The following is a 13389-nucleotide window of genomic DNA, read 5'->3' as shown; positions in this document are numbered from 1 at the left end:
TGTGGAAAACAGTTACCCAGGACTGGCAGTAGTAGAGTCTGGTAGTATCTGCTTTTGATCATGACAGTGGGCAGACTTAGGAAGATAAGTGATGTGAAGGTTTGCCTGAGCTCCTTGAAAGCAGGGCTCTGTACACAGAAGGTGCTTTTCACTGCAGAGCTTTGGAAAGGTGGGATCAACCAGGTAGCTTGAACTATTTGGACTGCCTTTGATTACCTTATTCTACCTGGAGAAATGGGTCAGCAAAATAGCCACATCTTGTTTACACATCCAAAGACTCTTTCTATAACAAATGGAATGTGCCACAAAAACACTAAATATTGGGAATTCAGAGAATCACGGAAAAAACATTAACTTATACAGAGCCGAGAGAGAGAGAGAGAGAGAGAGAGAGAGAGAGAGAGAGAGAGGGAGAGAAGGGGAGAGAGAGAGAGAGAGAGAGAGAGAGAGAGAGAGAGAGAGAGAGAGAGAGAGAGAGAGAGGAGAGAGAGAGAGAGAGAGAGAGGGGAGAGAAGAGAGAGAGAGAGAGAGAGAGAGAGAGAGAGAGAAGGGGAGAGAGAGAGAGAGAGAGAGAGAGAGAGGAGAGAGAGAGAGAGAGAGAGAGAGAGAGAGAGAGAGAGAGAGGGGAGAGAGAGAGAGAGAGAGAGAGAGAGGGAGAGAGAAAAGGAACAATAAATACAGCTTCAATAATGCAAATGAAGTAAGCCTAAAGAATAGCTGAACTCCAATGGAATGACCAATCTTGACTGATTGCTAAGGAAACATACTTTCCTCCTCAGGCACAGAAGGTTATATATGCTGCCAGATATGATTGTGAAGTCAATTTATTTTGCTTAGCTAGTTTTCTTCAGTAAAAGGAAGGTTTCTATTGGCAAGCATGGGTTATTGTAGCATTTTTAAAGGGCATCATTACAAGTTGCTTTTTAAAATAAAATAGAGGGGGACTGAGCAGCTTCTACCTTAAAATTGTGGGTGGGGCATTGGGAAAAAAGGTAATTTTTTAAGCTATGAGGAAGTAAGCTATAGGTAAAAATTTTCCCCACCCTTCTTTCCAAACCCTCCCATGGGGATAGGAGAATCACAGGAGACATAGGTTAGAGAATCACACTTCAAACCAGGACAAGGATTTGGAAAGAGGGAAGATGGGATTCTTTTGTGGTTTACCATAGCCATATCCCCTGAGATAATGCTCCTTTGCCAAGTTGGAATAATCCTAGAAGTGACTGACCTGACCAAGGCTTACATCTCAGAATTTCTTCTGGACTCTCATGAGTCAGTCTTGGTTTGCATTAAAATTCCTCTTCCTGAGGATTTTTTTTTCATTGAATTTAGGTAGACTGCCCAGTTGGGTCCTAAACATACAACCTTTCTTCTCAAAGTTTAGTTGTTGTACATTAAAAGGGAGAATTTTGAGATTTACCCCTTAAAACCATTCCCCACAAATCCCTGAGTTAATAAGATATTCGTACCCTCCTTGAGGGTAAGGACAAAGATTTTTCAGGATGGTTTGGAGAAAGCATAAGTAGGATCTCACAGACTAAAATTACACAGGAAAAATCAGCCCAGGAGGAATGAGAAGCTCTCCAGAATGAAAGTCTGAAGAAAAAAAAAAGGAATGAAATCTGAAGACAAAGAGAAACACTTCTAATGAGAAAGAAAGGGGGTGGTTAATTAAAGAGACTTAGGCACAAGGAACTTATCAACCAACCTCAATATTAAATAGACCTGTTATTTCATCCATGAGAGTATCCCCTCTATCACTACGAGTTAGAACCCATCTGCACCTTCTCATCTTGTGCGATCCTTGTGTGATTCATCCAGAGAGGATCCAGCCAACATTCTGGAAGCCTTCCCCTTGGTCATTTTATATTTCAAGAATACCAATAGAACACTCAAGATATCCCATCTGTTATCTTTTGTTCATGTGACATGACTGACCCACCTGTTTTTCTGATCATACATTTCCTCAGTGATATACCTTCTACCCCTTACTAAGTAGTGGTTATAAATGTCTCTCCATTGCTTTTTGGGTAACCAGGAACTGGTACATAGTAGGTGCTTAATTGATTGTTGATTGATTGATTACTACATTTTTGTCCTTATGCAAATAACTTAAACTCTGTGGGCCTCAGTTTCCTGACCTGTAAAATGAGGGAGTTGAACCAGATGGCCTCTGAGATCCTGTCCAGCTCTAAAACTATAAGCCTACATCAACATGGAAGGCAGTCTCTAATGGAGGGTCTCAGAGACTTGTACTTGGCTCTGTGCTAGTTAACATTTTTATCAATGACTTAGAGAAAGGTATTGATGGCATGGATATAAAATGTAGAGATGTTACAAGTTAGGAGGGATAGCTAACATATTGGATGAGAGTCAGAATTCAAAAGATTTCAACAGACATCTCAATATTGAGTCAAATATAACCAGATGAAATCCACGAGGGATAAATGTAAAGTCCCACTTGAGATCAAAAAATCAACTCACAAATACAAGACGGCAGGAGATATGACTAGACAGAAGTTTGGATACAGATTTGAAAATATTTCTTGATTGATTGATTGAAAAAACTCTGGGTAGCTTAATAGATGGTGAACTTGATGAGGGAACAGTGCAATGTAGCAGACCAACAAGCTAATGTGATCTTAGACTGCATTATGAGAGGCAGAGCACTCAGGACCAGGGAGGCGACAGTCTTGCTGTATCCTGTCCTGGCCAGATCACACCTAGAGGACTGTGTTGGGTTCAAGAGGACTATTGATAAGCTGGAGAATGTCTAAAAGAGGACAACCAAGATAGAGAATTCTCGGGCACCAAGTTCATGGCATCTGAGATCAGTGGAAGGAACTGGGGATATTTAGCATGGAGAAGAGAAATCTCTGGTGGAATATGCTATCTGATAGATAGAAGATTTGAGAGAATGTCACATGGAAGAGAGATTAGATTGTTTTGCTTGGGTCCAGAAAGCAGAACTAGGAGCAAAGAGTAGAAGTTACAGAATGGTAGATTTTTATTTGGTAGAAGGACAAACTGCCTAATAAGTCAGGCTTTTAAAAAAGTGGGATAGGCCACCTCAAAAGGCATTAGATTCCCTCTCATCATCAGTGAAGGTCTTCATGCAAAGGATGGACGATCATTGTGGGGCATATTGTAATGGGGATTCCTTCTGAGATATGAGTTATACTGGATAGTCATTGAGGACCCTTCCAACTCTGAAATTCTGTAACACTGTGATCACATCTTATTCATTCTTGTATCCCTCACAGTACAGCCACACACATAGTAGGCTCTCAGAAAATGTTTGATGTTAATGATAACAATGATAGTGGGACAAGCTATTTTTTGGCAACAAAATGGAATTCCTGGGATTCTTGGTCTTGATCACAGGATTTCTCATGAAAGAGAACTTAAAATCCAACCCTTGCATTTTTTTTGGTTAGCACATCTTGTGGGGCAAAAAAAAAACTGAATTGACAGTTTATGTTTTTACATCAATAATTTCTGGAATTGCCTCCCTTCACAAACAACCTGTCCTCCCAATCAAACCCTATGTAGCAACAAAGTAAAATAGTACATAAAATGCTCACTCCAGTGACCACGTCTAACAACGTATACAACGTTTTACCCTAGTAGACCCTCGCCTCTCTGCTAAGAAGAAGGCATATTTCATCATCTGTTCTTCAAGAACATAATTATTGCTTTTTCAGTTTATTCAGAGTTTGGTTTTCTTTTAGTGATCTATTATTTACATTGTTGGAGTTCTATATTGCACATAAATCATGGCATCATAGATTTCAAGTTTGTTGGAAGGGCCCTTAAAAGGCCATATGGCCCAAACAACCTTCTCATTTTGTAGATAAGGAAAGTGACTTGGCTCAGATTCCCCAGATACCAGAGTCAGGATTTGAACTCAGATCTTCTGCCTCCAAATCCAGAGTTTTGAAGTCCAGGTTTTTTTCAGTTTTCCTTTTGTTTCCGGTTCTTTGCTACCACAAAGATCACTGCTATGAATATTTTGGTGTGCATTGTTTTTGTCATTGACCTCCTTGGCGTGTATTCCAAGTGGAGGCACCCCTGGGGTCAAAGGACATGAACAATATTTTTCATAATTCTAGATCGATGATTTTAAATGGATTCTAGAACAGGTGGACCAAATCACAGGCCCCATTTTCTTCTCACCTTTGCCAATTTAGAGATTGTGAAGTAAACCGTCAGAACTGTTTGAATTTGCTTCCATCTTGCTATTAGTGATTTAGGGCATGTCTTCATATGGTCACATAGCACTTGCAATTCTTCTTCTGAAAGCTGTTCTATCCTCTGACCGCTTGATCCCCGGATGGCTCTTGGTCATTTCCATTTGTATCTCTTCGGGTCATTTCCCTAAGTGTTTTAGATAGCAGACCATTATCATCGATATTTAATGTAAATATTGTTCCTACTGGACAGTTTTTGTTCTTATTCCAAGGGCATGAATTCTTTTGTGCCGAAACAGCTTTTTTAATTGCATGTAATCAAAATTGCCTATTTTGTCTTTCCTGTCAACTCTCTTTTGGTTAAGAATTCTCTCTCTAGCCACAGTTGGGCAAACTGTCTCATTCTCCTCCATCTTTTTTATGATATGACCTTTTTTGCATTCAGGTCACAAGGCCATTTGGAGTTTATTGCAATATATGGTGTAAGAAATCAGTTTAAACCTCATTTCTGCCAAACTGCTTTCGAATTTTCCTAGCAGTCATTGTCAAATATAGAGTTCTTCCCATAGTAATTTATGGTTTTGGGCTTATCAAATGCTTGGCTACTGTTTTCAACAATTTCTTCCTTCTGCAGATGGGAAAATTGCACCCCCAAAGATGTGAAGTTATTTGCCAAAGTCCCTGCTCTCAAGAAGCTTGTGGTCTTACAGGGGAGGCAGTGTGAACATATATACACATATACATGCATATGCACATATATGTATGTGTATGTATGTTTATATGCATACATATACATACACACACACACACACACACACACACACACACACACCAGATACAAGTAACCTGGTCAGGGGTAGGGGTGGGTGGAGTGAGGAGGGGAAAGGAAACGAGACACTAAGCAGCTGGGGGATAAGTCTCCTGCAGAAGCTAGCATTGAAGTGAATCTTGAAGGAAAGTAGGGATTCTAAGAGGCAGAAGTCAGAAGAGAATACATTCCAGGAATGACACAGAAGCAGGAGCTGGAGTGTCATGTGTGAAGAATACCAGGAAGGTGAGCTTATCTGGGCCATAGAGTGCATGGAAGGAAGTAACATGGAAGGAAGCTGGAAAGGGGCAGAGGAAGCCAGGTTGTGAAGAGTTTTAACTGTCAAACAGAGCCGTTTATATTTTATCCTAGCGCTAATAGTGAGTCGGTGAGGTTTCTTGAGTAGGGGAAGGACATGGTCAGAATTAGACTTTAGGAAAATCACTTCAACAAGAAGGAGCAGAGCCCAGATTTGAACCCAGGTCTTCTGACTCCAATGTCAGTGTTCCTGGCATCATATAGTACAGTGGACATGAAAAAAGAAAGGACCTAAGATGAGAAGCAAAGTCAATGAGAGAGACAGAGACAGAGACAGAGAGACAGAGAGGTGGGGGGGGAGAGAGAGAGAGAGAGAGAGAGAGAGAGAGAGAGAGAGAGAGAGAGAGAGAATGCACTAAACATGGAAGAGACAGAGAAAACAAATGAGAGAAAAATCAGAACATTTGAAAAGGTAAGTTACCTTAGAGACCATCTAATTCAACCTCCTCATTTTGCAGATAGGGGAACTGAGGCAAACAGGGGTGAAATTACTTGCCCAAGGTCATTTGCCCAGTTGGGATTTGAACCTGTCTCCACACTCCAAATCTCATGCTCTTGCTAAATTGTTTACCTGATAGACAAATAATGAAGATGGGGAAAATGGGCAGATCAGTCTAGCCAGAGGAAAAGATATAGCTTCCGGGGGAGGGGGGGGCGGAATATATTGAAGTAGGTTAATAACAGATTTATTGTTCTTTTCCCTTCAGATAAATTTCTTCCATCTTCCCCCTGTTGTTGGGGGCTGTCCCAGTGGTGAGAACCTGAAAGATTCTAGAGAATTCTGTCTGCTCTGCACATACATGGACAGTTCAAAAACAGAGCCTTACATGTGTCTCAACCCTGTCTCAAGGGGCCTGCAATCTCCATGAGGTTGTGCTCCTTGATAACTGCCGAGATGAAGGAGTTCAGGAAATCAGAGAGCACCATGGCATCTGGGCCTATCTCACCTCAGTCTAGCCCAGGTGGGAGACTGAGCAGAACCAAAGGAGGTTTGTGAGAGCAGCCAGCCAGCCCTGAGTCACCTGGGATGGTGAGTTGGGTGAGCTTGCAAGGGGCAGGGAGCGGACGGGGAATGCATCTTGCTGAGAGAACAAGTTCCAAGCTGGTGGTGTCAACATGGACTCTAAGGGCCTGGGTCAGCTGTGTGCTGCATCTGTCCTATTTGGCACTGACATTCAGCCCTTTCTATGATCCTATGAATCTAGCTAGAAAATGCCAAAGAAAAAAATCATCAACCACTCTAGGCCTTGTGTTGAACAGGCCATGAACCCAAGTGTGGCATCATGGTGCAGTGGCAAGAATGCTGGATTTGGAGTCAGGTGACCTGGATTCAAACCCCACCTCTGGCGCTTTCAATCTGTGTGACCTTGGCAAGACATTTAACCTCTGTGAACCTCAGTTCCCTTACCTGGAAAATAAGGATGTTAGACCAAACGATCTCTCAGATCCCTTCCTGCTCTAGATGTAAGATTCTATCGTGACCTTGCACAAGTTATTTCATTTCTCTGGGCCTCAGTTTCCTCACTTGTAAAATAAGGGGGTTGGACTAACTGGCATCTAAGGTCCCTTCTAGCTCTACATCTCATCTAGGAGCTCTCTATCTCTAAATCTACAATGCTATAATCTTAGTTGAAAATTTTAACTGGGAAGTCTATTTCCCCTATCCTCCCCCAGGTCTCAGCTTGAGTGACTCCTTTGAGGGATTCCTCTGGTGTATTGATGGTCTCTCTACCATGGACAGCTCTATGAAGGGTCTGGGAGAGTGTTTGCACTGGGTGGTGGCAGAAACCCCAATGGCCACTGCCTGTCCCAATGGCCCATCAACTCCCAGAGGTGAGAGGGGCAGCTTTGTTTCAGAGCCCCTCTTTAGAAGACTAAAGACTTGCCCCCCCCCCACTGCCTTCTCAGTCTGGAGAGAGCATTTCCACTAGAAAAGCTCAGGGCAGTTTGAATTTTCCTGGGTCAGTGCATGTCAGCAATTTCTGGAGAACTGTAGCACCAGGAGTTTTTTAAGTGAAATCTCACATCAGCTAATTTAGCTCCTGCTGTCCTCATCTTCTTTTGTCCATGAATAAGGGCCCTTTCTTATGTCACTATAGCTCCCAAGCAGCCTATCACTGGGGTTTCTCCAGTGTAGCATGCAGGCAGCAGGGCCATTTAAGATGAAGAAAGAGAGCCCTAAATGACCCTGGCCCTGCCCCATGGAGGCCCAAGCCCCTGAGTGGGAAAGAGAATTGCAGAAACTTAGAGTTGGATGAGACCTTAGAGGTCACCTCTTCAAGCCTCCCACCCAGGACAAGAGGCCCCACTGCCACATCTTTGACAGGTAGTGAGCTAGCCTTTGCTTGAATATCTCCAGTAATGGTAGAACTCACTACTTCAGAAGGCAGCCCTTTCCAGTGTTGAGCAACACTGGCTGTTAAAAAGGGCTTCCCGGGATTTAATCAAAATCTATCTTGATCCTAGTTTTGCCAACTAGGGCCAAGCAAAATGAATGCAACCCCTCTTCTACAAAACCACCTCTCGGATATTTGGAGATCGTTATCATGACCTCCTGCACTCTTTTCTTCTCCAGGCAAAAATGTCCATGCAGTCCCCTCACCATCCTGGTTGCCCTTCTGAGCACTGGTTCCAGTTTGACTATGTCACTCTTTGACATGTGATGCCCACAATTGGACAAAACATTCCAGATGTAGTCCCACCAACGAGACACTGGGATTATAGCATCCCTATTCAGATCACCAGGTTTCTATTGCTTCAGCTTGCTTTCATTAGCTTTTTTTCAATAGCCACTGTTGGCTTATATGCAGGACCTTATTAAATTTAAACTGCAGAGTGGTGATTACTCCCTGGTTTTGAATCTTTGTTCTAGTGTTTAAGCCAATATTATGGGACCTTAAGCAAGTCAGTTAACTTTTCTGATGTTCAGTTTCCTCATATGTAAAAAAAGGGGAAACAGTATGCATGCTAACTTGCTATAGAGGGTCATAATGAGGCATGTATATCCTAAACTTCAAACTGCTACACAGATGTAAATTATCATTATTATTAATTTTATTACATTGTTCCAACCTGTCAAGATCTTTCTGGATCCTGATTGTGGCATCCAAGGTATTAGCTATCCTCAAGCCACTCCCCACCCCCTGCCACCATAAAGCTGACAAGTATATTTTCTGTGTCATTAGTCAAGTCATGGGTAACAATATTGAACAGAACTACCAGAGACTTCTTTCTGTGTTGCCATCTGTCTATTAATCAACACTCTTTGGAGAAGTTGCTCAACCAGCTAAGAATGGATCCGTGTAATAGTCATTTTACCTAGCCCATATTTCTCTGCTTTGTTGACAAGGACATCGTTACATTTGACAAATGTTTTTCTGCCAAAATCAAGCTCCTCTATAGCAGCAATATTTCTGTGATCTAACCTAGCAACACTAAACAAATAAATGAGACAAGAAAATGAAGCTAATTTGGCATGACTTCTTTTAAAGAGATCCATGCTGGCTCTTAGTGATCACTGCTTTCTTTTTTAAGTACTCACAAAGCTGCTGTTTAATAACCTGTTGGAAAATTTTGCCTGGCATTGATGTCAAATTCATCAGTCCATAGTTAGTGGAATCCACCTTTATCATCTCTTTGAGAATTGGGACATTTGCCTGTCTGGCATTTCTCCAACTCTCTCTTATTCCTCAGTGATTACTCGAAGTAGTTCTGCAGTTGCATCTGCGAGCCCTTTCATCACTCTGGTCTTTAATTTCTCTGGGCCCAGACATTTTTACTCATTAAAGTGGACAAGTGCTCTCTCTGTCTCTGTGTCTGACTAGTACATCAATTTCCTTTTTTTGTTTTTGTTTTTGGGGATTTTTTTGGCTAGGCAATGGGGTTAAGTGACTTGCCCAGAGTCCCACAGCTAAGTAAGTGTCAAGTGTCTGAGGCCAGATTTGAACTCAGGTCCTCCTGACTCCAGGGCCAGTGCTCTATCCACTGCACCGTCTAGCTGCCCCCTCAATTTCCTTTTTAAGAACGTGGAACCTGGAGGCAGGAGACTAGGGTTTGAACCCCAGTTCGGATACTTATTAGCTGGGTAATCAAAAGCAAATCCCTTCCTTTCTCTGTAGCTCATCTTTCTCATCCATAAAATAGGGTTAATAATACTTATCCTAATAACTATCTCTCAGGGTTGTTGCAAGCAAAGTGCTATAGAAATGTGAGCTTACTGCCCATGTGATCTTGGGCAAACCACTTTTCTTGAATGAACCTCAGTTTCCTCATCTATAAAATAAAGGGGTTGTACTAGATCAGGGCTTCTTAAACTTCTTCTACTCATGACCCCTTCACCCCTTCTTAAAATGTGACCCATAGTTTAATAAGCATAACTAGATGACTTTCCAGTTCATAATCTAAGAACCTAAGAAGTTCCTTTTCATGGTTTTAGGGGAACTGGTCAGGTCAAGTAAGGACTAAATGGAGAGTGGAATCTTCTGAATATGTGCCTAGAATAAGCTGGGAAGCAGTTCCTTTGGTCTTTGCTGCAAAGTCTGATGGCAGATGTGTACCTGCAGCTAGGGTGCATCTTGGCAAGAGATGCAGTAAATGGAATCTGGATTTGTCACTGAGTCTGCAATGAGCTGGGAAAAAAATCTGAATTTAACATGAGACTAACTCTTTGCATCCAGGGCAATTGGGAAACATGATAGAGATTGCTTTCAAGGAGACCTGTTGCATTTTGGTCCTGAGTGAGCTAAATCCCCTAAGGCCTGGAGGACAACTCTGAATAATGCACAGAAAAATGGCTCTGCATTCCTCACTTGCAAAAGGCATTTGAGTGGCAGCCCAGAAAGATGCTGGGGAGTCCTAGCACCCAGCCCCACTGAATGACAGGGTTGTCAACACTGGTGGGGTTGTGCAGAGAAATGCAAAGCATGCTCCAAAGGGCAAAAGGCAGTCATGGGTCTTTTAAGGAAGTGCCACCATCTGTCACTCATTAGTGGTGTTTGGAATTGCCCCAGACTGGTGAGTGGGGTAAGGCCAGGGCAGAGGTTGGCAACCTTACAGAGATGGCACACCAAATTTCATCCAGTCCATCCACAAGCCTGGAGAAGGAGAGGAAGCAAGGATCAGATGTGATAGTTCCCCTTCACAGAAGGGAGGCAGGTATGCAAGCGTTGGGTAGCAGTAGGGTTAGTGGGGTTTTCCTGAGCAACCACAGAAGTATTTCCAGAATGCTTGTTATTCTCTGCATGACCTTGAATGAGTCCTTGCCATCTCTCTAGACTTCACTTTCTCTCTCTGCACAATGAGGAAGGTGGTGAAGGATAAGGAAAAGCTTCAAGACATGCCAGCTAAGACTTATTTGAAGGAACTGAGGAAAGTGGGCAACATGCTGGAGCAGATAGACAGCAGGCTATCCACTTGGAGTTGGGAGGAGCTGGGGACAAATCTCACCTCGGACACTTCTGAGCTGTGTGACCCTGGGCAAGTCACTTCACTTCTCAGTCTGCTTCCTTATCTGTAAATGAGAAGGTTTGACCCAATGGCCTTTAAAGGACCTTCCAACTCTAAATCTATAAAAATAACAACATTTCTATAGTGCTTACTATAGGCCAGGCACCATGCCAAGTGCTTTACAATTATTATCTTATTTGATATTCAAAACCCTGGGAGGTAGGTGCCATTATTATCCCCACTTTTTTTTTTTACAGATTAGGAAACTGAAGCAAAGGCTAAGTGACTTGTCCAGGGTCACACGGCTAGTAAGTGTCTAAGGCTGCATTTGAACTCAGGTGTTCCTGACTTCTAGCCTAGCTCTCTATCCACTAGCTGCCCATGTGCTGCAAATGTTTATCTTGAAGAAGAGAAGACTTGGAAGAGGAAGGTTGGCAGGACACGAGAGCTGTCTTAAAGCATTTGTGGGGCCGTCATGGGTAAGAAGGATCAACCTTGTTCTGCTTGGTCTCAGAGGGGTCCAAGTCAAATTGAGTAGAAACTGACAGAAGTGAAAGCTTCATAACAAGTAGGGCTATCCCAGAAGCAGATAGGTTACCTCAAGAAACAATGAGTTCCATCTCACTAAAGACCTTCAAAGCCTGAATGAGCAGAGATTCTCATTCAGATATGGATTGGGCTAGTTGGCCCCAAAGGTCCCTCCCAACTCTGCCATTCTAGAATTCAGCCCTCCTAGATGGCCTTTATTTCTCTCATCTGTAAAATGAGGGGGTTGGACTGGTGACTTCCAAGCTCCCTTCCAGCTCAAGAGCTCAGATTCTGTTATGTCAGAGCCAAGATGGCAGAGTGAAAAGGTAGTCGCTCTCACTCTCCCCTATCAACCTCTGAAAACCCAGAAAATATCACCCCAGAAAAAAAAACCCTGGAACAGCTGAACTAGAAGAAAGACGGGGAGCAGCAGTGCAGCAGCCCAGCAAACGGTCTCCCAGTGCCTCAGCAAAAATAAGGAGGCAGAACTACAAGGGGCCCCAGGCGGACAAGTACCCTGCAGCATTCATCTGAAAGGAGGTAAAGAAAACAACCTAAAGGCTTCCTAAAGCCCCGGCCTTGCTGATTCCAACTTAACACCAGGTGAGCTGTAGGAGCCCTGAAGCCTCCAATTGTGAAGAAATCCTGAAGCCCAGGTGGTAAAGCAGGCACACACCAACACCTGGACCTCCGAGTGCCTCAGTGAGGGTGGGGGGAACCGGTGGAAAACAGCTCAGAAAACCACCAGGAGCCTCGGCATTCTACCACAAAGGAATCTCCCAGTGCATTAGCACAAACGAGGGAGAAAACACTGCAGGGGGCCCCAGGCAGATAAACACCTGCAGCACCATCTAAAAGGAGCTGAAGAAAGCTAAAGGAAAGGAAAAGCAGGCAACCTAGAATTGCCTGAAAGTTCCAGCCTTGCTGATTCCAGCCCAACACGGTAAGCTGCCAGAAACCTACAGCCTCCAATTCCCAGCATAAGAGGCCCCAGCACCAAAGCCAGTGACCAAGACCTAGGCTCCCAACACAAGAAGCTTGGGTCAGTACCCTCTGTTCCCCAGCAGGAGAGCTCAATCTCTTTAAAGGCCAGGGAATAAAGAAACACCATGAGTAAAAAGAAATACCATAGACTCATATTATGAGAAGAGTGAAGATCAAGACAGAAATTCTGAAGAGGACAACATTGTCAACAAACCCACATCTGCAACAACAAAAGGGAATATGAACTGGTCTGAAGCCCAAAAAGCCTTCTTAGAAGAGCTCAAGAAGGATTTTAATAGTCAAATGAGAGAGGTAAAAGAGTCCTTCAAAAATACAATTGGCCAGTTGGAAAAAAAATACACTGAAGAAAACAAGTCCCTAAAAAACACAATTGGCCAATTGAAGAAGGAAGGACAAAAACTAACAGAAGAGTACACTGAAGAAAACAAGTCCCTAAAAAACACAATTGGCCAGTTGAAGAAGGAAGTACAAAAACTAACAGAAGAGTATACTGAAGGAAACAAGTCCCTAAAAAACACAATTGGCCAGTTGAAGAAGGAAGTACAAAAACTAACAGAAGAAAACAATCTGTTAAAAACTAGAATTGGACAAATGGAAACTAATGTCTCTATGAGAGAGCAAGAATCAGTCAAACAGAAACAAAAAAATGAAAAAATAGATGAAAATGTAAAATACCTCATCAGTAAAACAACCGACCTGGAAAATCGACTCAGGAGAGACAATTTAAAAATTATTGGACTACCTGAAAATCATGATGAAAAAAAGAGCCTGGACAGTATCTTTCAGGAAATCATAAAGGAAAACTGCCCTGAAGTCCTAGAACCAGAAGGGAAAATAACCATAGAAAGAATCCACCATCACCACCTGAAAGAGATCCCAAATTGACAACGCCAAGAAATATAATAGCAAAATTCCAAAATTACCAGATGAAAGAGAAGGTGCTGCAAGCAGCCAGAAAGAAAGAATTTAAATATCATGGAACCACAGTCAGGATTACACAGGACCTTGCAGCTTCTACATTAAAAGACCGCAGGGCATGGAACATGATATTCCGTAAGGCAAAGGAGCTTGGAATGCAGCCAAGGATCAATTACC

The sequence above is a fragment of the Phascolarctos cinereus genome, unplaced genomic scaffold (assembly GCF_003287225.1).
Source record: "Phascolarctos cinereus isolate Bilbo 61053 unplaced genomic scaffold, phaCin_HiC Scaffold_8;HRSCAF=390, whole genome shotgun sequence".
NCBI lineage: Eukaryota > Metazoa > Chordata > Mammalia > Diprotodontia > Phascolarctidae > Phascolarctos > Phascolarctos cinereus.
Note: the sequence above shows the minus strand (reverse complement) of the source record.